The sequence below is a fragment of the Colius striatus genome, chromosome 11 (assembly GCF_028858725.1).
Source record: "Colius striatus isolate bColStr4 chromosome 11, bColStr4.1.hap1, whole genome shotgun sequence".
Lineage (NCBI taxonomy): Eukaryota > Metazoa > Chordata > Aves > Coliiformes > Coliidae > Colius > Colius striatus.
Window position 1 is genome coordinate 26,938,158 of NC_084769.1, and position 25,905 is coordinate 26,964,062.

The window sequence follows — 25,905 nt, forward strand, 5'->3', positions numbered from 1 at the left end:
AGATAGAAAGTGTCAGGAAAGTAAGTCCACTGGACTTTCTAGAACATTTGTCGCAGTGTACTCTACTGTATCAGAGCATCTGTGTGGAAAAAAAAAAGGGATGTTTCACTGATGGAAAGAGGTGGAGTCATCCAAAGCAGTTTGAAAAACTTCAGTGAATTTCACAGAAAATCACCCTGACCAGAGATTCTGACTGCTAGGACAACACATACTCACAGAATGCATAGGCTTTTCAAGCCTTAAGATCTAACGTTTATTTTACATGAAGAATACAGCAACAAAGCAAAACTGTGCACATTTTGCCCCCAAGGAAGATCTAGTATTAAGTTCATTATACTTTTAGAAGATGCAAACTTTAGACCGCCTTAAGCATGCATGGTGTATGCCTTTAAGTGATGATCAATTTTCCATTTGCACTCTGCCAGTCAAAACCATGCATTTATGAAATGTCTCCTTGGTTCTTTCCCCTAGAAACAAGGAATTATCACTTTGGGTTATCGGACATGACTGTGAATGAGCACTTTCCTAGGAGCTTGAGTGAGCAAGAAGGATGATCAAGAACCATAATTATGTAAAAAAGGCTGATCTTGGTGAAAGGAGGAGCCTCCATCTAACAAACATAGCTATTTTGTGAGTGTTGACTTGTTAAGACTAAGAAGCTGGGAAAAAAAATCACACCTCTTATGACAAGTTCTCTGGCAAAGCTCCTGTTTCACGTGCATGTCCCTACATGTGCACTCTGCATTAGCAAAAACACCTGTCTGTGTGTCTCACTTCTGTATTCAGTGGTGTCCCTTGGTACGTCAGTACGTTCCCATATCAGCTGAACACTCTTTTGTGCCAAATCTCTTGGGTTTTTTTTCTTTTTCCATAAGCAGAACTCCCTTCCAGTCTTCTGTGTAGCTGATGAGGGTCACCAAACAGTAAATCCTCAGGTTTTTCATCTTCTTGATTAGCGCATCATGAGCTGAGCAACATTCCTGTCCTTCAGGCTGCAGAGCTGAGAAGGACAAAAATAGAACACCTACTTTTGGGGCTACTTCCAATCTCCATGGCAACTCTGCCAAACTGGCTTCTCTTTCACTCATGAAGTATTATTCTGAGAGGCCTGACAGATTAAAGTAGATAAATTATTTTTTATTTTCTTTCCCAAGGCATTTAAATCTTGTTTCTAAATTAATTATTGCAAGACTAGACTTTTTGAGTGAAAGGGTGCCAGCAGGTACTTGTATTCAATGTCTTCATCCCCTTCTCTTATTATTAGTGGCAAGTACAGCTCATATAGCTGATTACAGATACAATCCTACCTTTCTGGACTTGCATAGTCACAGACAATTATGTATTTACTCTTGTAAGGATGCAAGATTTAGCCATCCGTTGTCTCGTCTGCCTTGGTGTAAAGGTCCAAGCTGAGTTCTTGCAATGTATTTGCCTGCACTTCATATTTGTTCAGGAAGCAGAGACAGATCAGGATTTGTGCATCAGTAATGTCAGACTTAAAGACTTGTGATGTATCTCCATCCATCTTGCAACTCGAGGTCATAAAGCTCATTTCCAAAAGTTCTCGCAGAAAGCACGTCACAATAACTGTACCTATAATCATAATTCTCAAAGCTGATGAGCTCCAGAGCTTAAATTCTGAGCTCTTCCCACATCAGAACTATGTGAAATATGATTTTTTTTTTTTTAATTAAGAACAATAAATTTATTCCCGTTTCAGTGGAGAAGAGTTGCACAGACCCCAGACACTATGGAGAAATTAGCACTTTTTTGGTGAACTTAGCTTGAGTATGAGGTTTCAAAATCTGGAAAATACATGTGGTCTTGATTAATTCTAATAATTTTATAAGCTCAGTAATTTTTCTCCAATCCATGGATTTTGTTTCAGAAAAGTCATAGATCCATTTTGTCAAAGATATTATTTTTCATTTTATGAATTTTTTCAAGTAAGCTAATTTGGATCGTTCATATTCAGCAGAAGAGCTCATTTTGAACAACATGTAGGTAATGGAGCAAAAGATGTATAAGTTAAAAACATGCTGAACATATGTACCCCTCTGATGCATGCCAAATGTAATTAAAAATCAGGCCCTAATTTGCTGTGGGATCTAGACAGCGTACTAGTCCATCCAGATGTTTATAAATGAACAAAATATATTCTCTATTGTAAGTTTGCCTTTTGCAGACTCTGGGAAACTATGGTCCAAGTGTTATACAGTCTCAGTTCCTTAAATACCAGCATTCACATTGTTGAGAGTATGGTTTATAAATCCCAAATACAATTGAGGCCCTCTAAGGATTTCTTACTTTACATTAAAGAGACTCAATGTAATGTGATGAATAGAAGCCTTAATAAACCCCTCTGAGAATACAGGTTTTTAGGCTATTCAACAGGAGCTTGTCAGCTTTTCTTCTGAAGTACAATGCAAGCAATAATTTCAGATGGTCCAATATTTCTTTTGTATACTGCATGATAAATAGAGAAAAAACACTTTCTTCTAATATCTAAAATTTACAGTTTGCTGGTCTAGGGTATCTGTTGCCTGCAATTACTTTAACATACTGGTTTACTTACAATGTCTTTTATTTCTCCCCTGTAACACAACACCCAGAGGACTTTGTAAACCATTATTTTGATGGCTATACTCATCAATGCAATTTTAAAATTGTATTAATAGCTATTCATGTAATAAAATAATTAGATTTCAGTTTAAAAAAATCCAAAAAATAAACAAAAAAACCCAAACCCACAAATATCAAATACCTGTTTGCAACATTTGTAGTGATCTACATGAGAAGAGAAATGACTGCAAAAAGTACTCTGGGAATTATTGTATAACAAGTCAATCAATTCACATTTTCTTTTCAGAGAACTTCTTAAGAAATACAGGAAAAAATTGGTTTATACTGCTTAAATTTCTTTCCTCCATATAATTATTTATTTTTAAGATTCTTAGATTTTGATAAAATATTAAGAAAGGTTTAGTTTATAACTAGTAGTATTCAAAGAACATAGCAGAAGGAGGAAAATTGCTAACCACTATGTAAATTGCTGACAAAATTAGATGCAGTGTTTTGCATCTTTTGGAGACCTCCATAGTCAGGCAGAAAAGTAGATATCCCTAAATCATCCGTAACTGGCATGCAAACAAGTTTTTGTAATTGCTAAGGCAATGAACTTCATATTTAACAAATTAAATTATTTCATTAATTAAGAAACACATTTTTAATGCCCTTTTTGCTACAGAAGTGGTTGCTATTTAAGACTAACTACTCAATTATTTTCACCCTTTTGTTCACTATTTGCCTCTTTATGTTGCAACTAATATACAATCATGCAAGATGAATTCAGTAACAGTACTGAGTTTAAAAAAATACCTGAGTCCTAGTTGATGACTCAAAATTAGAGTAATGGATCTCATCAATAACAAGAAGTTCCCAATTTAAGGTCAAGGTCTTGAAATGATGCTCTCAGTTGATGCTGAGACCTGTACTCCACAAGTTTCAATACTGATTTCACTGTCAACAGCTCCAGATCCAGCCCTTTGACTTGTCTCTTACTTAGGATGTGAGCTTCTTAAAAAGTCACTATTGCTGTGGTCTTTGTTTAGTACTTAGCAGAAAGACATACCTTCTCTTGGTTATCCTCTGGGCGACGAAATAGAAGGCATAATTGCTGCTGTGCTTCTAGGGAAAGACTTCTTGCTGGAAGGGAGTTTTTCTATATCCTCTTTTGCTTGTCAGAGACACCAAATCACAGACTCTTTATATGAAAACTTGCCAGATTTTAGCTAGCTAAGAGTAGCGTGAGCAAGAAGCAGAATGGACTCACACAACACTGACAAGAATAAAAGTGCTGAAAGTTCTCAGTGTATAAATCTGATCATTTCTAAATACTTCTGAATATGTTTTTTCTATATATATTGTTATGGAAGCACACATGTAGAAGGACTGATTCGTTGTTTTTCTTCACACAATTTCTATTAACAAATCCACTTTTAATATTTTTTCCTTTTAACCACTATTTAGCTCCTTACAATGGTGGAATTCTATGGTCTATTGTGCCATTTCCTGGTAGACAATATATCCCACCATCACAAACATTTCTTATCTTGTCTTCAGGAATGTCTGATAATTGCCTCTGTTGATCTGCTACCTGTGTAGAAGAGCTCAGCTGAGACTCAGCTTAAAAGAGCAAAGACAAAAGATGCTGAAGCTCCACAACAAGACCTTTCCTAACAGTTGGCTGTGCATTAATAAGCTAATGAGGGGCAAAAACCCCAAACCGGACAGCAAAAATTTTTCCTGGGTCACCTGATCTTCTCACCTGACATTTGATAATCCCTACCAAAAAAACACTTCACTGCTTATATTTCATCTTCTATTAATCAGTTACTTTTTCTTCAAGTATACCTGAAGCAAGGAAAGGTAAACCTTGCTTTGCACTTTTGTAACAGTTGAAGGAGTCTGGTTTTGATGTACAATGCCCATTCTCTGACATCTGCATTGGCATCAACGTGATTATCCACTGTCAATAGATAGCACTGTGGAACTTCTTGGGTTTAATGGTAGCAGGATCCTGCTGTGTGTTTCAGTGTTTCCATGTGATGCTGACTGTTAGAAAATTAAGTGTTACACACTCAGGAAAAAAAAAATACAAAGGTAGTTTTGAAACAGCTCTGATCTGGTTCATTATTAACATTTCTTCTATATTTTAATGCTATACTTCTTAGTATATTCACTTATTAACTTATTATTCACTGCTCAGTGTTTTAGGTACAAGTGTCATAAGCTTAAAGAGAAACAATATTTCTCCCTTACGTTGTGATTGTCCTGACAATGTCTTTAATGACTCATTAAGAGCAGTATAGATGACAAGGAATATGTCCTGCCCTCTAAAGCTGGGAAGTAGATTCCATATGTGTGACGTTAAGGCATTCTAGCAAGGCTACACAGGTGTTCAATGAATTAATATTAAAATTCTGGTTCCTGTGTAACTAATAACTATTTGAAGAGGTCTCAATAACATTCAGATATGAACTGCATAGATCCAATTTTCTATAAAACCTGTTTAGCTTTCTATCTTAAATACATATCCCTTCACATAAAGGACTATTAGATTCTTTCACATATTAAGTATCAAGACTTACTTTACCACTGATTAGCTTGGCATTATTCCTCTTCTTCAAGTTACGAACAGAAAAGTAGCTCCTTGCCAGCAAACATTCAAGAAAAGTATTAAATAATCACTGCTGCTCAATTTGTTGCACTAAAAAACTTGTGAACAGACTTAGGCAATACTGAAGTACCCAAATGTACAATATCTAGATCATGTTATAGGGTTTGAACCAGTCAATCAGGCAAAGAACATATGCTAATGTGAAGACATATCTTATGGTGTAAATACTGAGTGAATATACTTGTACATGGATAACAAACTAAAGATCTTCAATGACCAAATGTCAACAGAAAGTATCACATTTTGAGAAAGGAACACAGTAAGTAGCTAGCTTGCTTCCACCTAGAATCATTGCTATTAGTGGCAAATCCCATTATTTATGTGTTTTATTCCCTGGTATGGAATGAAATTTAATATTGGTACTGCAAAGAATTATTTGTATTAGAGAAGACTCATCTCTTCTGAAGGCTCGGTATTCCATCAGTTCCTATCAAGTCACAATATCACCCATCTGTCTCACCAAATTAACCAGTAAATTAAAAATTTGTCGTTATCAGTATTATAACTTGTTCAAAATAGATCGTACTTCTCTTTCTCAATGCAATGATGACCTTTCAGTACTGCAACAGTTTTGACTTGTGTTCAACTAATTACACACACTCTAATTTTTTCTCTTGTATATATGTCACTTTGAAGACATAACACAGATCTATAATCTAAAGGAACAAGTGAAAGATAATATATTTAACCAGAAACAATCAAGGAATTTTAAACTGTGGTTAGTATTTTCAGCTGCCTACTAGAAAAGCTGCCAGCACACGCTTTCCTGTGAGTGTAAAACCCCAGGAAATGAAGCTGTGTTACACCATTTGAGGAGGTAGCACAGCAGGGCTCTAGGGTGGGAATATACAGGCAAGAGGGTGTATTTTGGACAAAGTCACAATCATGCCTTCTACCTTGGCCATAGTGAGAAAATAGCTTGGGGAAAATCTTTGGCTGAAGCAGCAGGACAGAAAATTCCCCTGAGGAAAGCAAGAATGAATGAAGCAGAATATAATCTCAGAAACACAGTAGAGGTAAAATTTATCTAATACTCATTTAACCCTTTAATAATCTGTCACTTCAGACTGAGATTTCAGATGGCAATGGATCAGAGTTCTGAAGCCTATCTCCCAAAATATACTTTTCTTTCTTGTAAAATCTAAACAGGATACATTGTCTTATATTCTATATTGTTTATATATGTTAAGACTCCTGAATACCACCATCACAGCCATCTTATGAAAAAGTCAGTCACTAATATATATACAACTCTTAAACCTTTATGTAGGTCCTTATCTAGTTCTGTACAGGAATGTTAATGAAGCTTTGAGCTATAGTTAGCATTGTAAGCCAATTTCCTCATGACTTTTAGGGCTGCAAAGAAATACCTGTCTGACTGTGGAAGTCAGAAAACAACCATATGATTTACGCCCACTAGTTTCCTATAAGCTGTGGGGGTGTAAGCTTAACCACCAGGGTCTTGCACAAAAGATCCTGAGAATCATCTTTTGTCCTTTTTTTCCATCCAGAAGAGCTCACTGATGAAATATTTAATATACTTCTTTGCATCCACACTCTCAGAGCCTGGCAGTGTTAGTATCTCTTTAGGAAAGCAGCTACTATTTTTCATGAAACTTGATAAATGCTGGGTCAAGAATTTCTGTGCTACAGCAAGAGTCTGACTGTAGAACCAACTCTCTAAAGATAGGTAGATACCTAAATCTCAGTAGTGTTAGAGCAATTACATATCTGAAGTGTTTTCAAGATTTGGTTGTTATGCTACAATCAGTCTTACAGATGACTCTAGCTCCAGAGCTGAAATAGTGAACTGCTAACCCAGGCTTTTTAAGCATCCGTCTATGCTAAAGGATTTCTTTGTGACATGTCACTTACATTAGGCAATAATTTACTTTACAGTTATAGATTCAAATGTCTATAGTTATGGTAAGTTAAAAAAACCCAGTAGTTTATTTCAGAAAAGAATTACAGCAACACTAAAACAGAAAAAAAAAAAAAGTATATGGTAAATCAGTTTCACCACCAGAATATCATTCAAGACAAACACTTAATGGACATTTCTCAAAATCCTAAACCTTTATAAAATGACAGATCAGAACAATGTGAGACTAGTTTGAATGTAAGGGGTAAAATTTCCTTTCAGACTTTGAGCTGCGGCTGGATGTGCAAGCAGCAGCCCTCACAGCTAATGTCAGAGTCCTCTTCTTGCTCCCTGCACAGATTCCAGGGGGAAATCTTCTCTTATGGATACAGAAGGGATCAACATTTTGTCTCCCAATACACAAGATAAAAGCTTACTCACTAATCTAAAATAATTTCCTCTCAAAAGACTCCAGCTGGCACACTAATCCATTTATGTGGTGTTCTGTGGAGCTCTCTGAAGACCTACCATCAATTCTTTCCCATACTGCTTCTCTGTGCAAGTCATTCCTTCAAAGACACGCACAAGTTGGATAGAATGAAATGTATGAATCGCAAGAGCACGGCAAAGTCTCCTTCCCAATCATTTGCAGCCCTACTGTCTCCTGTTCTTCTGGGGTTAGAAGAAGATATAGTAAATACAATTAATTATCTTAAAATTAGGAAGAGCAAAGGAACTGTCTGTGAACAGGATCATTCTGCCTTTTCCTGTGTCTAGTAAAGAGAGTCTATTTTTAACACTGTAAGGTCCTGGAAAGGTGTTAAAATTTGCTTTCCATGTCCACCAGATTATTTTGGAAAATTACATTATCATACTTCTCGTTCCTGCAAACAAATGAGGACAATTTCTCACATGAAAAGTGTTTGTACCTCTTCTTGTCTCTGGGCTGAAAACTGTTGCAAGAAATGAAGTGCTTCAGAAACAGTATTTCTTAGATACAAAGTTACAGAGACCCCATTCATTACAATGAGATTCAGCATGCAGGATGGTTTAAACCATTCCCAGTTGTCCTTAACATTTTTCAACAGTTTTAACCACGGCATTTTATCTGTTTTTATCTCCTCCACTTTTCCACTCAAAATATTTCCTTAGCTCATTTTACTCACAGTACCATGTGTTTTCAGTAATCATTCAGGATCAGATTGTCTTTCATTCAGCGCCTGTGCCTCAACCCAACAGTACAGCTAAGCACAAGCTTCCATCTTAACAGAACAACTGGTTCCAGCTGGCTCACACTGGGGACCCTCGGAGGTACACATTGCCTGCAGGAGCCGGCTGCCTGCGAGCACACTGCAGCCCATCATGAGCCACTGCAGCTGTCGGTTGGCAGAGTAGGGCTCAGGGAGGCACGCTGATTCCCATCCACAGGAGAGAAATGCATCTCCTGCACTTTCTGTAGACAGCACAGCACTACTGCACTGCTCTCACCTGGCAGTCGATAAGCCAGAAACTCAGAGCTCTTACTAGTGTCAGATAAGCTAGTTGCTATTGTAGGGAAAGGGAGAGATGCATCCCTTTCTGTTAGGTTACTAAAATGAGTCTGGCTAGGGTGTGATATTTCAATTCAGTAAGGGTTTAAAAGGCCACATGTATTAACCCAGCTCTCATTCCTGTGCAGGTCAGTGGTTAAATATTATCTTTCAACCATATTTAATACTCTTTTTTTCTGTTCTCATTTCTATCTATAGCATAGAAAGTTGTTTCATCCAGTACAAGATGGCTTTGTACTTTTTATTTCCTGAGAATGCATTGTTTTTTCTTTTCATATTAGATATAAGGATCTCACAAGAGAAGGTCAGATGTGAAGAAGCTCATTATTTCTTTGCTGACATTGGGATTTTGTATGGGGAAGAGGGGATGGATGTGGGGGAATGGTAGCAGGGTATGTCTTATCACAACTGGACTTCACCAGTAAGAAAAAAAATTATTATGCCAAAAGTAACATGAAGGTAGAAGATGGGGAGATCTGTCAAACCAAAAAGTATTTTTTTTCTTTGGGGTGTTTTCAGTCAGTTGTGAGGGTTGCAACTCATAAGGACACTCTGGTATGCCTTATCTCATTTATTTCTATCCATGAACTGCACCTTAAAGGGGGTGAAGAGGTTGGAAATTTTGTTTTGTTTTGTTTTGTTGTAGTCAGTGACAAAGGTTTTTATCACATATCTGTTCCCTATTTTTTCTCCATGGAGTACTTTCTCTAGATTTTGATCATGGTCCAGGATATTTGCCTCAGTTACACAATCTGAGAAGGGTGCATTAGGCTGTAAGTTTTTCTCATTGGTGGTTTCCTGCCTATGATTTAGCAGGTGTCATTTTTTTTCCCCACGAAAGGACTTAAGACCTGAGACCTAAGAAACTTCCATAAGTTCACACTGATGATATCCATGGACAAGGGATTGATGTGCACAGAACACAAGACTTCCGAGATCTTACAGAAATTCTTTTGCTCTTTTTTTAGTTTTTAAAATAATGAAAGAAGAAAAAAAAATGTGGAAAGAGAGAGCAGTATGCTATAAAGCGACATTCCTAGTATTTGTCAGACTTCATGTTTCCTTTTCTCATTCATAGTTTATGTTCTTAGCATTAAGTCTCCATTAAATTACATGGATTTGTTCTAAGGTCAGGTCATATGTTATCATTGGAAACAGCTGTGCTGGAACAACAGTTGGTGTTTATAACTAATGGACAGGTTATTATAGTAAGATATGTGCTCAAAGTGTACTAGCAGTATTTTTTCTTTAAAAGCAAATCTCCAGTGCTAGGGATCTAATTCTGTACCTTTAGTTATAAGTTAACCTTTGCTATTCCAAAGATCAAGCACTTAATACTCATAAACTGCTATTCATAATATTAGTGTCAGGAGCCAAACAAATGGTTTTCTGCTATTCATACTCTCATAAAATTCCAAGTTTTCCCAGAGCTCCTTTCCTGATACTCACAATCAATCCAGCTTTTTTCTTTTTTCTTAATCATCTGCTTTAGTTAAAATTATGTGCAATACATTTTCTCTTTCAAACTTGATCTGGCTGTATCAGGGAGCAAACCACCTGTAATGAACTATCTAATCAGCAGTGAACTAATACAACAGCTTCAACTTGCAAAGTCCTTGTCATCCTTTATTTTGCAAGTGTGCACCCTGTTTTCACAAGACTGCCTGTTTAAGATACATTTTCTTCAGGCTAGAAATCACAGGTAGGGCTTTCAGCTTGTTACAAAGCGGCATTTAACGATATACAAATGATATCTTTGAGGTAATTCATGCTTGATTCACACGCTAACAGCTAAAAATGAGATCACCTTATAAAGCACTGTGGAGAATACACCTATCTGCAGATAACAAGTAACAGGAATGTACCACTAAAAATATTTTGAAGTATTTAAAAGACCATGCTGATTTGAAAATAGAAGTTTGATCAGTTTAAGGAGCCTCAGAACAGGCCTTGATTTCTGCACTAACTTGCAATAGGTTTGTACAGTACATGGCCATGCTTTGTAAAATGCTTTCTTCTTACAATCAACACGATAGAAAGCACAATCTGCGAGTACGATGAAGCAAATTTACTTGCAAACGTCTCAGTGAAACTTGAATCCATAGTTCAGTTCTAATACTCTGTTTTGGATTGAAATAATCAGAGTTCCATGTCAAAACATTAGGCCTTCTCCAAGCTAAAGAAAAGCTAGGCAAATTATTCACAAATGTTTGCATGAATTCTAAATTACTTTTCTATTCAAAAGTGTTCACACCCCTTTTGGTGATTAGTCCGTGAACATTTGTGCTAATGGACAAGTGCCCACACAAATGTTTGGCTTTTCACTAAGTGACAACTCATTTTATTTGCAAATAAGGTGTTGATGCCCCAGTAGGGCACTCACCATCATCCAGTCAAAGAGTAGGAACAGTGCCTACTGATTTAGGTTACTAATCATAGAATCACAGAATCATAGAATGGTAGGGGTTGGAATCTTATATAATGAGTTGTGAATAGGCAAAGATATAGTGGTATTAATGGTTGAGGAATACCACATGATTAGAAATGTGTTCTGTCTGGGCATTTGGCACTCCAAACAAACAAAATTAATAGGCTGTTGCAAAAATGGGGAAAGGACTGCATCAGATAAAACGTTTCCATAAATAATATAAGCTGATATTGTTAAGTATGAGCTGCTTTCAGCCAGGTCTGATGGCTTGAAGTTTTAGAAAATATAGGAAAACTTATTTCTTGAAGCATACACATAGCAAGGAACTGAAGAATTTATGTAATTAGGTAGACAGCTACTATGAACTTACAGGCACTCAGTGCATTACTGAAACTCTGAACGAAACTTTCCAAGTTATTATTGGGTTCAAAAAGGCAGCCAATAGACAATTTATATTCTGCAGCTTTTGCCCTCAGAAGTGAGATGGAAGCAATGGGAAGTAGAGGGTTTGATGAGGTTTTTTGTTTGCAAGTGCTCTTTATATCCAAATGACAGCTAGGACATAAAACAACTGTATTAAGAGTATTCCTCTTTTTCCCTACTAGAAATATATAGTAAACCTGAATCATGCAACTTCTCGTTTCAATGAAAATAAAGAAATTGAATCAAGGATTTCTCCTCAAAGCAGTGGAAAAGACTATTTCATTTGCCAGCCTTCTCTCCCTAAGATCTCTTTTGAGATGCAGACTTTAAGACCTCTCTGATGGGACTTGGTAACTTAAAGAGTAGCATAAAAGAACACCTTTGCAATTATAAGAAACTGTAGCCTGTTCTGTTGATGTCTCAGCTGTGTTTTGGTTTAAAAAGAACATAAAAATCAGTAATATAGGCAGAACAGAATTATTTGTTTTGAAGAGGTAAAATTTAAAGTGGAAGTAAACTCTGCTTAATCAAATATGGATTTCATCCTAGATTGTTTGCATGGCAGTATGGGCCAGGAACCTCTTCTTATGCAAATAAAAAAAAAATCTGTCCCGAAGGATCTTGAAAGCTCAATTTATATACAAGACAACTCAAACTAACAGACTTATAGAAAACCACCAAAACAGCACTGGCCAGTGCATCAGTCTAGGGGCCCAGGAAACCATCTGATTGCTTTTTCTCAAGTTTTTGTACAAAGGAAGATTTTTAAGGAAAAACTTGAAAAGTATTATTGGTTGGCAGATATCTCCAAGAACTTTCACCTTGGAGTGGTAAATAGTCATTTAAATGCAACAGCTTTAGACTTAATTGCTCAATAAGATACAAGAAGCAAGCAACTGGCAATTGCATACATCTCTGTGGGAAAATGCCAAGTTGAAATTCTTTACTACTGCAGTTTGAGACTTGAGTTTGGACTGTTCTGAACAAATGCATGCTCTGTCTTATCCATGGAAAATGATCCTGTCTAGTAGTTTTAATTTCAATGACTCAACATCTTTGGAGGAAAAAAATATCTTTTTCATCAACCCTGTATCACAGAATTTTCAACTGTAAATCTGAGCCTACTGGTTATTCTTTAAGGACATCCAATAAATAATAGCTTTAAAACTTAAAATTTTCAGTGATCAGCTGTCAATGAGCAATTCATTTTCCTGAAACACATCAGATCTCTACAAATTTACATGCTCAAATGGCTGCCTTATAGATACTCTAGTAGCATTTTATTGCATTCTTGATTGATTTCAGAATCAATCAGAAAAGGTCAGACTCAATCAGTACTTGGATGGGCAAATTCCCAAGAAACCTGACACAGAGCAGGTTGTTGGTGATCTAGCATACGAGACACATCCTATGGTTGCCCCTCAGAAACGGCTAGCAAGTAGAACTTTTTGTTATCAGATCTTAACAGCTTGTAGTCTCTGCTGGTCTTGTAGTGCTCTTTGTTATCATTAAGATATTAACTGTCACACCTTTATAAAACTTTGAGAAATCAGAGCAGACTCAATTTTGCCAATGTTGAAATAGTGAAACCAAGTACAGTGGTAACAGAACAAAATGATAAACCATTATAAACCTAACATATTTTCATAGATAATGCTGGCTTTTTGTCCTCTGTTATTTGGTAGTGTTATGTCCCTTTAAACAGATCCTTCTTCTACCCTGAGGGCAATCACAACTGAGTGATAAATGAAGTTGTCTCTTTGCTATATACAGTATATGATGTGCTTACATCATTGTATGAGAAGTTCTAAGCTATTATATCACCATCACTACTACTGTTATAGATGTAATGTCCTCACAGTCTGCAGCAGCACTGTTAGCTCAGTTTCAGTTGTGATAGGAAATAAATACACAGAGAATCTCAGAGAAAGCAGAGGCATAATTATTATTCAGCCTGCCTGAATATGATAACAGCGTTTGTAATATTCTACTCAATATATTTGGCAGTGAAGCTGGTGGACTGTTTTTCTCGCTTCACCTCTATGAAGTCTTCTTCAGTCTGTGCCGCTCACATACTTACATTAACATCTACTAATGCCAATATTAAAGAGGGTAACAGGAACAATGGATGCTGGTCTAACCCAGCATGGCTGCTCTTACATTATGGTCTTATCCGTAACAAGAATTGAACAAGCAGTTTTCTCACTTCTTCCCTTTTTTTGCCAAGCTTCCTTTTGGTGGGTGTTCTTTGTAAGCCATTTCCTTTCCTTCCTGCCCACTGCACAAATCCAGTGTTGTGAAAGGTGCAATAAGGAAAAAGGGTAGCACAGGCTGCTCCTGCATGTCCCCTACCACTTCAGTTCTCCTGTTCATTAAAGGCTCCTATTGATTTTAAACCAATTCCAGAGGGCTTTGTAATGACAAAAATTTGCCCAAAGACAATTTGGCTGAATTTTGTTTTCAGACTTCAAAGAATGTTGTGTTTGTACATGTAGTTCAGACAGAATTATTGATAAAGTTGGAGTGCGATTAACAAAAAGTGCTGCTGGGGACACAGCTCTAAACTCTGAGCCTGTGATATGTCATAGAACATTTTATGAGAGGAAAGAAATCTTTGGGTTTATTGTTACAGAAGACTTTTACTATAAAGTCTTCTTGCAAGTTGGAGCTTTAAGAGAAAGGTTTAATGTAGTAGCCAGACATACTTTTGCACACAGGTTTAAGACTACAAAGCTTCTCCTGTGATGACATTTCCATGGTGTATCTGAATATTTCCAAAACTGAAAACTTTGTTTTCAGGGGAAATTTTTCTCTCCAAACTAGTTTTAAAAGTTAAAAATGTCCAAACAACCCCCCTGTCAAAACTACTAAAAATTCCCCCCCAACTCACCCTTATGCTAATATTAAAACATCGCTTTTTAAATTGGTGAGAGTTGCTATAGTTCACACTTCCGTTTAAATAGCATGGCATATTCAAATAAGGCTGACAATTCATAGGATAGCTCAGTGTTTTTAACTCCAGAGGATACTTGATTCATTTAGTTGAGCTGGGTAGAATCAACTACTGGAAAGCTCAATGCTGTGTTACATGCTTCTTGATAACTACCTTGTCATCCTTTTAAGTCTGCCACTGTTTTTCACACCACTAATGTAAATAGACAACTCACCCATAGTCCCTGTGCTCTCACAAACTGGTGTGATGCTGGGGACAAACCTCAGGTGAGCTGTTTGAAGAGTGAGCCCCCAGACTCCTCTCCTGCATGGCCAGGCAAGTATAAAGGGGGAATATAATCCAGCCTCCGGTGTTTTTAACTACTTTGAGAGACTAAAGAACTGTGAAGTCCCTGGTTTATAATCAGGTTATATGACAACAGCTCTTTTTTCTTCTCTCGGGATGCTTCACCCTTTCATCCTAATACACGTGTCCTGTGGCCTAGGATGTGAGTTTCTATTTCCCAGAACAACAGCACCACAAAGAGCATCTTAAGCCCATTTTCATCAGTATCATATCATTATCAGGACTCTTTTGTGACTGCTTGTGCAGCATCAAGCTATTCTGTTGATATCCACAGTTGTTAGCAAGCTGCTAAAAGGGTTTTGTGCCTGCTAAAAGATGTTGACTTCAGGACTTTCTTTCTTGAAACTATTTTTACTGAAAGTCTGTGCAGAGAGAGCTCATATGCATTTAACTCTGAACGATAAGGTAGAAAATGCCAGGCAGATTCCAATAAGATGGCTTTTTATAGTAACTTATCTAGGTAGATACATTATGCACAATTAAAAGCAATTATTAATTAATTAATTAATTAGTAATTACTAATAAAAAATTAATAATTAACAAAAAATTAAAAGAGACAGGTTATGTACAATTGATACTGTGTACCTTGTATATATAAATATATATACATATTGTATGTATGTCTGTATATATATTATATGTATGTCTGTATACATATATGTATATCATAGAATCATAGAATTGTAGAATGGTAGGGGTTCCCTAGAACAGTAGTCATGAGGGACTGTTTTGTATTAGGACCTTTAAGCACTCACATTATAACATGAAGACCAAATCCTCAAGGACTAAATCCAGAGGCACTTTTGAGGATTTTTCTCGTGCTGCCAGTACGCTGTATATCTCCCACACCCTGCTCCCAGGGTAACCACAGCATGCGAGAGCTTACAGTGGCCATACACAGGGGATGCTCCCAGTGCAGTTGGCAGCACTTGAGACTGGAAGCAGCACACACACAGGCTCATCAGTGCTGAGCATGAGTCCCAGTCATGGGGGCTTCTCAGGGCTGTCAAAGGACTGAATCCCTCCAAGCGAGTTCTGCTGTCCTCTGCTGACAGATCACCAAGGAGCTAGAGGAAAGGTAATTGACATGACCAAGAATAGCTACATTTTATACTAGTCAAAGTCTTTCCCTGATGTGAAACAGAGATAGAATACCTCCAGTTTCAGGAGGAGAGTGAAGCCTTTCATACACTGAAATAGGGCTGGAGGATGTGAAGCAAGGTGGAGACAACTCCCCTTTGCCTTAGGACCTCCTGTTGAGCAGGAGTTTTTCTATTAAGTCACAAACAACACGAAACAAAGGCAAAGCATGCCATATAGAGCAGCAGCAGTGACAGCACATGGACTGCCTGCCCATATTTCACATCCTGTGAATCTGTTAGTTTTTAGTCAGGACTCTTCTGTTCACAAGAGAGACACAGAGGAGAAAAAGGAGATTAAGATCTTCAGGAATAATTTATTCCTTCCTGTTCATTTGTTTGAAGACTCAAACAGACAGAGTCTGCAGGTGCGAGCTCTGCCTGTGGGAGCCCAGCAGATAGAGTGGGACGGGGAGAACCCTTCCCGGATGAAGTAGTTAAATCTTTCATTAGTTCTCCCCAATACACGTGTATTTTGGCATTCATGTGATACAGCTCTCAGTTTTCTCAAATTAGGTGTGACAGAGCTGTCAGTCACTAACAGTCAATCCTATCAATGTTTGTGAAAGTTGAGTTGCAGGAAGATGAAATTCCTGTCTGTGTTGCAGTGAGCAGTGTTTCACTGAAGTGCTGCTGTGTTTCTTTTCCCTGCACAACAGCTGTAAACTCAAGAGGTCCTCAGTTGGAATCTGCTTCTTCTGTCCCAGGGCACTGCATCACTCTGATCCCTCTGTGATCATAAATGAGCTGAAGTGGGCCAAAACATCACCAACTCACACAAGTTAGACATTATAACCATCCAAGAAGGAATGTCTCAAACACCTTCTCTCCTATAAAAGTAAATAAATAAATAGATGAAGTAACCATTATGACTGGGAGAATACAGTGAGCTTTGTTTCAGGGAAAAAAAAATATGAAAGGATTGTAAAATATCTCTAGGCAGTCAGTTTGTGCCTCTAATACATTTCCTTGGAAAACGAGGTAACACACTCTCTCCCATAATGAATTAAATTCCAGATAAATTCCTATGAGGATAAATTCTCATCAAGGTAAGCAAGCAAAACCCAGCCTTAAAGGAGTACAGACTTTGACATTTTGAAGCAGTTTATGGACCTGGTAATGAAGTTATAAAACAAAACACTGGGTGATGTGTTGAAGGGGAAGAAAGAAACATGTTGTCACGTTTCAACTGCAAAAGACAGCAATCTCACTGCACAGATTTCTGCGCAACTTGCTTCTAGGAAACATTGTTCCACTTCAATTTAGTTTCTATTTCATATCTAATTACGAACACTGAATACATCTAAGAAGATACTTTAAGAAGGCAACAATGAGATACAATTATACAATAATTTAGACCATGAAAGCCAAACCAACTTTTGATAAAAGTACTGATACAAGAATTGTTTAATTTTGTCTCAATAGTTGACTGAAAACAAATTGTACTGTGAGTACACATTAAGTGAAGTCTGTTTCAAAACATAAAATGCAATGAAAGCCACAATTAGCTTAGAACAAGCCACATGTAAAACATAAGTGTAAAATGTGGCCAGAATTTCATGTTAATCTAAAAGACCTACTGGCAGTAGCTGCGTAAAGCCAAGCTAGTTGTCTGCTTGGTCTATGTGTGTACACAGTGGATTCACGTAATGCTTTTTCCCAGACACATAAAGGTGTGATGTCTTTGTGAGGAATAGATAGCCAGTATGATATGCCTATGATGTCTTAGGAGCATGCACAGTTTTATCTCTGTCCCTAACTCTGTGCTGTCACTCTATCAGTATCTGGTGGCTACCTTGTACCATTAACCTGTCTTGTTCTACCTTGTGGCAGTGACTCAAAGGATGAGCAAAACAAGCCCTCCCAGCTTCGCCTCCCCAGACATGTCAGTGACCATACATGTGTGAAGGCACAGTGGAAAATGCAGTGCCAGCTTTGAAGCAGCAGACATAGTGGTGCTGCTTTCCCATGTGATGGGGGAAATCTAATACGATGCATACAGAAGTCCTCAGAAAATGAGAGGGCAGCTTTGCAGCTCACTCTGTGTTGCTTTTTGCAGTGCGTGATGTGGAAACACATAGAGGGGTGGTGCGAGGTCTCAGGGATGCCTCTATAGGGCTCTGGATGATCTGGCCTGAGCCAGGTGGCTGCTAGTCACTTTTATTCTTTAAGGGATTTTCCAGTCCCAAGCCCAAGTTTCACAGTTTGCACACAGCTTCTGTGCAATACGCCATAGCAGACAGAAAATCAAGTAAAACAAAAATCTGAACCTGATCTAACAGGATAGTATAGATTTAACCATGTTTCTAATGCATTTTATAATCTGAGTAGAAAATAATTTCATATCATCCTATCATCCTTCTCCAAACAAGAAAACAGAACCTGAAGAGATACCTAAGGGATCATAGTTACTTGGTCAGTATGGAGAGCTGACAAAGGATCCCAACAGTCCCCAGGATCTTGATAAGACTGAAACTTTCTTGCCAGCATTGCAGATGGTTTGGTTAGACTATTAAGAATGGATATTCATTGGGAAATAGTAATGTTTGTTTTCTTTCATCCTGTCTGTCTTCTGTCAGAGAATAAGCTGTCACCGTTGCAGAGATTATTTATAGGAATTTAAATCAAATGCCAAGTACAGAAATATTTAATTCCTTACCACTGGAAACAGGATCTTTGAACATTAATGTCAAGAAATGGCTTCTGAGGTGAAGGCAGTGCCATAACTGATTGATTTTTGGTTTTTTCCTCTGGTTTTAGAACATTTGAAGAAATCATGTGAGCTGCATCCTTGCCGATGTTATAGTTTATCTACTAAAATACTTTTGTGAGGAAGCACTGTATTGCATCTGGAGTTTGGTACTCCAAGTGGTCACACACTCTTTTAAAAATGAATCAATAGATTTAGCTGTCATATAGCTCTTCTCAGTGGTGCTAATTTGTTATGATAGGATTGGTTTACGTTAACACTGCATTATAACATGCAAGACTTAACTCTTTATTGCCCCTTCTTCAGAGCAGTTGTGGTAAAGTGAAATTACTCACTCACTGAAACCCAGGGAAGACAAACAATGTTCAGCATTCATTTGAAGAAGTTTCTCAATTTTAATAAAGCAGCTTTGACTTTTGAATCTAAGCATGACTATAACTGGTTTGGATTAATATTTTTCTTATGTACTTGAATTCTCTGAACCTATCCTAAACTGTGCTTAACACTATAAAGATGGTCTTACCTTAAAGTGGGTATATTCTTTGCATTAAACTGTTACGTAGCCATATAGACAAGGAGGATTTAACAAGAATCTTAACTATAGCCAGTTTTAACATGTTGCTAAGTGAATAATTTTTCATCTAAATTATTATATTATTTTAACATCTTTTCATCATATTGTTTCATCAAACTAAATTGTTACTTACACACATTAGACAGGTGTTTTAAAACAATACATTATAGATATCAAACCCATATTCTATATAGATTCTTTAGTGATCACTTTGGCAGCCACTTGTAGGAAAACATTTAATGATGTGAATAACATCTCTTAATTTTCTTTCTTATCCTATATTCTCACTAGAGGGAGATGTATCTTTTGTAGAGCTATTTGTTTGGAAAGGCTTCTTATTGACAAATTTCTTTTTTCTGGAGTATTACAGAAGAACATGTTGGTTTTATTTGTGGCTATGTATTTCTTCTGATGAAGACAACAAAAAAATTGATGTGCACTTGAAGCAGTAAATAAGATGTTTCTACCTAGGGAAGATCATTTAATTTCCAGGTTAATTCCATAGAAACTTTTATTTCAAGCTTGTTTCTTCCATAGAAGTAAATTTGACAGACATTACTTTCATCTCAAAATCTTGGCAGGACTTGATTGAGTTTAAATATGTCAAATCATGAAGAACAAGACTGAATCTAAATTAGATTGAAAGTTTATGGGAAATTTCTGAGATGCTTAAGGCTTAAAGTCTACTGTCCAATATCTGTGGAACACAAAAATAGTGAATGAAGATACTTAATTCAGTTTGAGTAATTTTGTAGTTTGAGAAATAGTAATTCCTTTGATATCTGTAGATGAGTACTTGAGAATATGCTGTCAAATTCAATCTCAAGTAGTCTTTCTTCTGGTATTTATGAAGTCTTATGGAAAGTCTTATAATGTCAGGGGGAGAAACATGAACAATTCATATGATGTTTGGACAGACTTTTGAACTTTTACCCTCTCATAATCCTGAGCCTGCTAAGGCTGCATTGCTAGGCTGTGAAAGCCAAAGAGTCTGCAAAAAGGATCAGCATCTCTTCTTTGTTTCTCATATGCTAGTCACCCCTCATCAGGTACTAGAGTGCTCAGGGTGTCCAGCTGGCTATCAACATGCAGTTTTTGCTTTACTTGAGCCAAAAGAGATAGGTAGGAGGAGAATGAGTGAGAAAAAGGAAAAATATGCAAATCAGGTTTGAATATACTGTCTTGAATATATAATGCAGATTGGCTTGGTATTCTAATCCTGCAACTTCAGACTCAAAATTGTCCTTTTTAAAGAAAAGCTTTACAGGAACCGGGCAACACAAATTCAATGGAGTCATTCTGACAGTAAGTCAGGTAAGAGATGTGGAAGCTCCTGAGGGCTTAAGAAGGCCCCAATCTGACAAGAGCTTGCAGCATTGCAAAGCTGACTTCCAGCTCATTTTATACTGTAGTTGTTGATGACCCCTGTAACATTTTCTTCTTCACTTTTTTTTTGCTACAATTTTTCTCGGAGTATGTGTACACTGCTAGAGCTCAATGCAAGTGGATGCAAATCATGATCTTGTGCCAAAACAGTCTACCTCTCAACAAAGCCTTTCAGTTTGGATGTGCTATGATGTTAACCACAGCAGATCTACAGCTGGCTAATAGTGAAAGCAAAGCTTACTTTCACATAATTTTATACAAAGGTGGCAAACAGGCAACAGGGCTTTGTATTTCTGAGTGAAAGACGTTAAAACTTTTATAACATAGTTTATGGGAACCAGCTTCACACATACGTGAGCAGACTTCTTTTAACCTCTTCAGTAACACCTAGAGCATCTTTACAGCAGATTATCCCCACTGAAGTGCTTCCATCAGACAAAACCACACAAATGTCATCTCTATAGGAAAAGAAACAGTGGGGCTTGTGCCTTTCTACTTCTGGTATAACACATGTACAGGGCTTTGACTGTCACGTGTTCATACAGATAAAAAACATTGTTAAACATACACACAACCTCAAAACACTTTTCAATACAGAGCACAAACATCTCCTTGACCACTAAATGAAAAAAGAAGCTTTAATACCTTATCTCCTTCAGTTCAACTTCAATTTTTCAATGGAGAGTTCAGCATAAATTCCTAATGTTGCAAGACCCACCATAGACATTGCCCAGCTACTGTCCAACCCAGCTGTGGAATCATCATAATTAATACTGAGAGTCTTCTTTCTGACTGTAAATGCATAAGCAAGTCTGGTCTGTGATCCAGCTGGCACACAATCAAAGGTCTCTGAAATGTCACTGTCTTTGAAGATGCTTGTGAAGAATCAAGCATGGGGGACAAGTTTCACTCTCTCACCTTTCAGACCAGCACTAAAGGTTATGCTGTGACACTTCTGCATTGCTAGGTTATTCAAGTCTGCACAAAAGTACCTTGTATCAACTGGCAGTGAGACAATGTGGGTGTTTTATTAAGCATCTGTGTGAGAAATATGATAATTCAGGCATTTTAGTCATTTATACTAGTTTCATTTCTGCAGTGTGACCTTATAATCTATTTAAATGAGTATTAGCACAATCATCCGGAAACTCCATCTTAATGGCAGTAGTTCAAAACTCACAGAACAATATCCATTTACCATTAAGATATAGAGCCTTTTTTTTTCTTTTGAAGGTGTGGGGTTTTGTTTAAGAAACACATATATAAGTTTTTGCATGAAAATATTGGTTTGGCAAATGTAAATTTTGAGTTTCAATATAAATGACAGAGCTTGTTTGAAAAGTCTATGTGAAGAAGCAGCAATGAAAACCACTGCTTATCTGAAAATCAAGGTTTTTCCAGTTTCAATTCCAGTAGATGAAACTGAATTTTTCTTTACTGAAACAAATTAACTGCAGGTAGGGATGTTGCTAACATACTTTCTTATGACAGTAGAGAAAGAGTTTAACTTTTCTACTGAGCTAGGAAATTCCCATCTCAACATCCATCAAGAATTACTTTTAGAACAAGATTCTTCCTCTCTGTGAGAAGCCATCTACCACTGCTGCATACCAACATACCAAAATATCCACTCACAATAGATGGCAGGCACAGTGGCTGACTTTTACATTTTTATACTATAAACTGGTTTTCATTAACCAGCTGAGAAATGCAAGGGAGCAGTTAGAAAAGAAGCCCTGCCTCACAGCTGCGACAGGCTGCCACGACACATCTATTGTGCCCAAGCCTCCAGTCACAATTTCTTTCCCTCCATTTGGTATAAATATTCAGTACTCTTGGTGTCACTGTTTCAGATTAATTGACTTAAGCTATTTAAATATTCAAATATTCAAACGTTCCTTACCTCTGATGTATTTTGAAGGAAATGGCATACCTCAACCCTTTATCTACCTGTGGGTTTTTAATGACAAAACATCTAGTGATATTTTTTTATGGTGACTGGAACAATAGCAGCCTTGAATATGAATTTGAGTGTTCAACAGTTATAATGTCATTCTCAGCACCAAGATCATTTACTGGATGCTGCACTTCTTTGTTAATGAAAATGAGAATGGCTTTGGAGTTCACTTCCTCTGACAAAATCTAATCACCTTTACCAAAGGAATTGTGTTGCTCTGAGAACTTTTTTCTGCAAGCTTTTCTGATTTACAGCAGTTTTTCAGCTTTGCTAGTTCTTGTGAGTCCAATGATTACCTTTAGATTCTTAAGAAAAAGCTACTATAGTGTCAGTGGACATGAGAGTGTCAAAGGAACTGTATATCTGTAGGAAGAAGAAGTATTTGCTTGTTTATTCCATGCTGTTACTGAGGTAACCTCTCAAGATAATTGATATTAGTAATACTTTTAAGTAGCTTCCATCACATCATTTTAGTGTCTTTCCTTTCAACGTTTGTGACTGCTCAATGTATTTTCTGCTGAACTAATTCAAGAAGGGATAAAGAGAAATTTTCTCAAGATGGTTTTATTTCCATGCAAAAAACATCCATACAAAAACATGCAAGTGAACCTTGATCATGTAGCAAATCTGTTGAGAAGCTCAGTCAAGCTTCTTACAGAGGAATTTTACAGGCAGAGAATGCCATCTGTGAAAACCAAATTCTGTTCCTGAAGCCCAGCTTTACTTTATTAAACTAAGTGTTGTATTTCTTTAATTGCTCCAGATAGTTAGGTCAATTCTGTCCCTGTTCTTCTCCAGCATCGCCTGTAAGCTACCACCTGCAGAAGGTGCTGGAAAGAGCCTGCTTACTTGCTTATGTTGTGACTAACTACACTGCCAATATTTTAAAAGAAAAAAAAAAGAGTCTTTTTTACTGGCAGTTAGTTGCTGGGGTGAAGATGAGAGGGGAAAAAACCTCCTGGAATCTTTAGGAATTACATCAGTGCTGGAAGAGTACAGTCATCTTCCTGTATAGTAATGAAGTTGTAATGCACTGCTGTGAGGAAGGAGGATTTAAATAAAACAAAAAGTGACAAAGATAAAGAGGGCATAAAGATGGGCTAAAAGAAAATAGATAACACTTAGAATATTCCTCTTTAAAGTAATATTAAAAAATGTTTCATCCTTTTCTTCCAAAACATAATTTGCTTTTTCAGACTGCTTTAGAAAAAGTGAAGATACATCCTTAGAAAAGCAATTACCATAAGCAAAGTAAACAAGAGGAACTAGAGTCTTTTGACAAACAAAACTGCCCAGTACAAAGTTCAGGAAGAAATGGAACTCATGTAAGACAGAAAGAAGGGAGTGGAGATATATATTTGACTTTTTGACTGAATGCCTGCTATTTTATTCAGTAGCTACTTTAAGATAGTGAAGCAAGAAACAAAAATTCAACCAGGGGCATTAAGACACAGGTGCTCCTTACTATAAATCTCAGTGAAAGGGGAAGCTGAAAATGTGTGGTGCTTTGCTAAGAACGCAGCCCGTGCACATATCCCACAATAAATGTTTTACAGTAAGAATGACGCTGAAAAGTAAAACCCCAATACCGCACTCCACAGTATAACTGAGAGGAAGAGCAAAAGTAACAGGAGGGAAAGATAGTTTAGAATAACATTATTCTAAGGGATTAGGACAACATTCTGCTGTTCTATTTGACTTTCAGTCAGTATTAGACTTAAAATGCACACTGTTACTGTATTGTTCAGTCTTCATCCTGGCTTTTTAATTCAGATTTTGTAGAGACAGAATTTGGTTCACCTGTGCAAAGAACACAGGGTTCAAATGAGGTTCAAATGAGGTTCAAATGAGGTTGCAAACCATGTTCGCAAATTGGTTTAAAAATTCTTCCTGCTGCTAGAATGAAGCTATTTTCCATACTATATGGAAGCCATTCTGCAGTCTTGACACAGGCAAAACTTCTATTGATTTAAATTGTATTTTCCTGGCTGCAGGCTATCATTCTTAAGAATTTTTTTAATGTGTATACTTCTCCTTAGCAGGACGTGAAGCACAGCTGGATAAAAAAAATAAGCAGTTTTGAAAGTATCATTTGTTTTCACGCTTGAAAGGGCAGCTTCAACTAGAATATAATTGTGTCTATATATGCAAGTATAATCAATGTTTCTTCTGGTGACTTAGTATTATATTGCTTTTTTAAATGTCTTTAAAACGCTTGATGAAATCATCTTAATTAGATGATTTGCTTTAGCATCTGCTGCTGTTGTCATTTCATTTTCAGTGTTTTCATTTGGTGAAAAGATTTTTCTTTTTCCTCTTGTAAAACAACACAATATTTGTGTGCACATATGTAACTGTAGAGTGTATACATGTATTTTTAATACACTCGATTCCTTCAGCTGTGCTTGGGTAACCTGGTAAGCTTCATTTCCTTGTGTCTGCATGACCATAATGCACAGCATGGGGGGACTTTTGTAATGTGATGAAAGAGCTGTGAAATCTCACATTTGCTTGTAGAAATAGAAAAAAAGAATCTGTCTCAACACCAGCAAAGAGATTTTTGTAGGCTACAGAAATTCTTTTGAATAAACATTAAATGGGGAATGGGACCACAGTCTACTGTAAAGGTAAGGAGAACTAATATAAGCTTTGAGTAGATCAATATTTAGAACTTTAAAACTGTTTCCCATTATTCTCCTGGCTCATTTTCAACCATTTTTAGACTCGATCAGTTGCTGAGATGGTTCCTTTGTGTGAGGCACTAAGTTTTCATGAAGAGCTTCTCACAGTCCAGCATCATTCATTGGAAACAGGATTCAGAGCTGAATGCCAATAAACAGAGATTGGAAAGCAAGGGGCTGAGACTGTTCTGTAAACTCAGGAAGAGCTAATCACTTTCTTCTGAGGGTAAACACCAAATATATGAACAAATCTATTATATATACTCTAATGTGGATCTGGATCTCATAAGAACTGTTTGTTTCACTCCACACTCCAATCTACCGAGTCAATAAATAAATATAAAACATAACATAGAAATATAGAATCATACAATCATAGAATCATAGAATTATAGGGGTTGTAGACCACCTAGTCTAACTCTCCTGCAGAAGCAGGTCCTGTCATCAGTGAACTTGCTCTTACTTTATCCTGATTTGCAGAGACTGTATAGAAGCAAGGGAAAAAAACCCCTACATGCTAGTATGTGGATTGTTCCACTTAATTTATTAGAAAACTCTAGATGACACTTCTTTAAGAAACAGAATTTTGTGTTTATTTTTTTGAAATTAGAGTCTGCAGAGTATAAATTGGATAGACTAAGAACTCTACTCTTCCACTG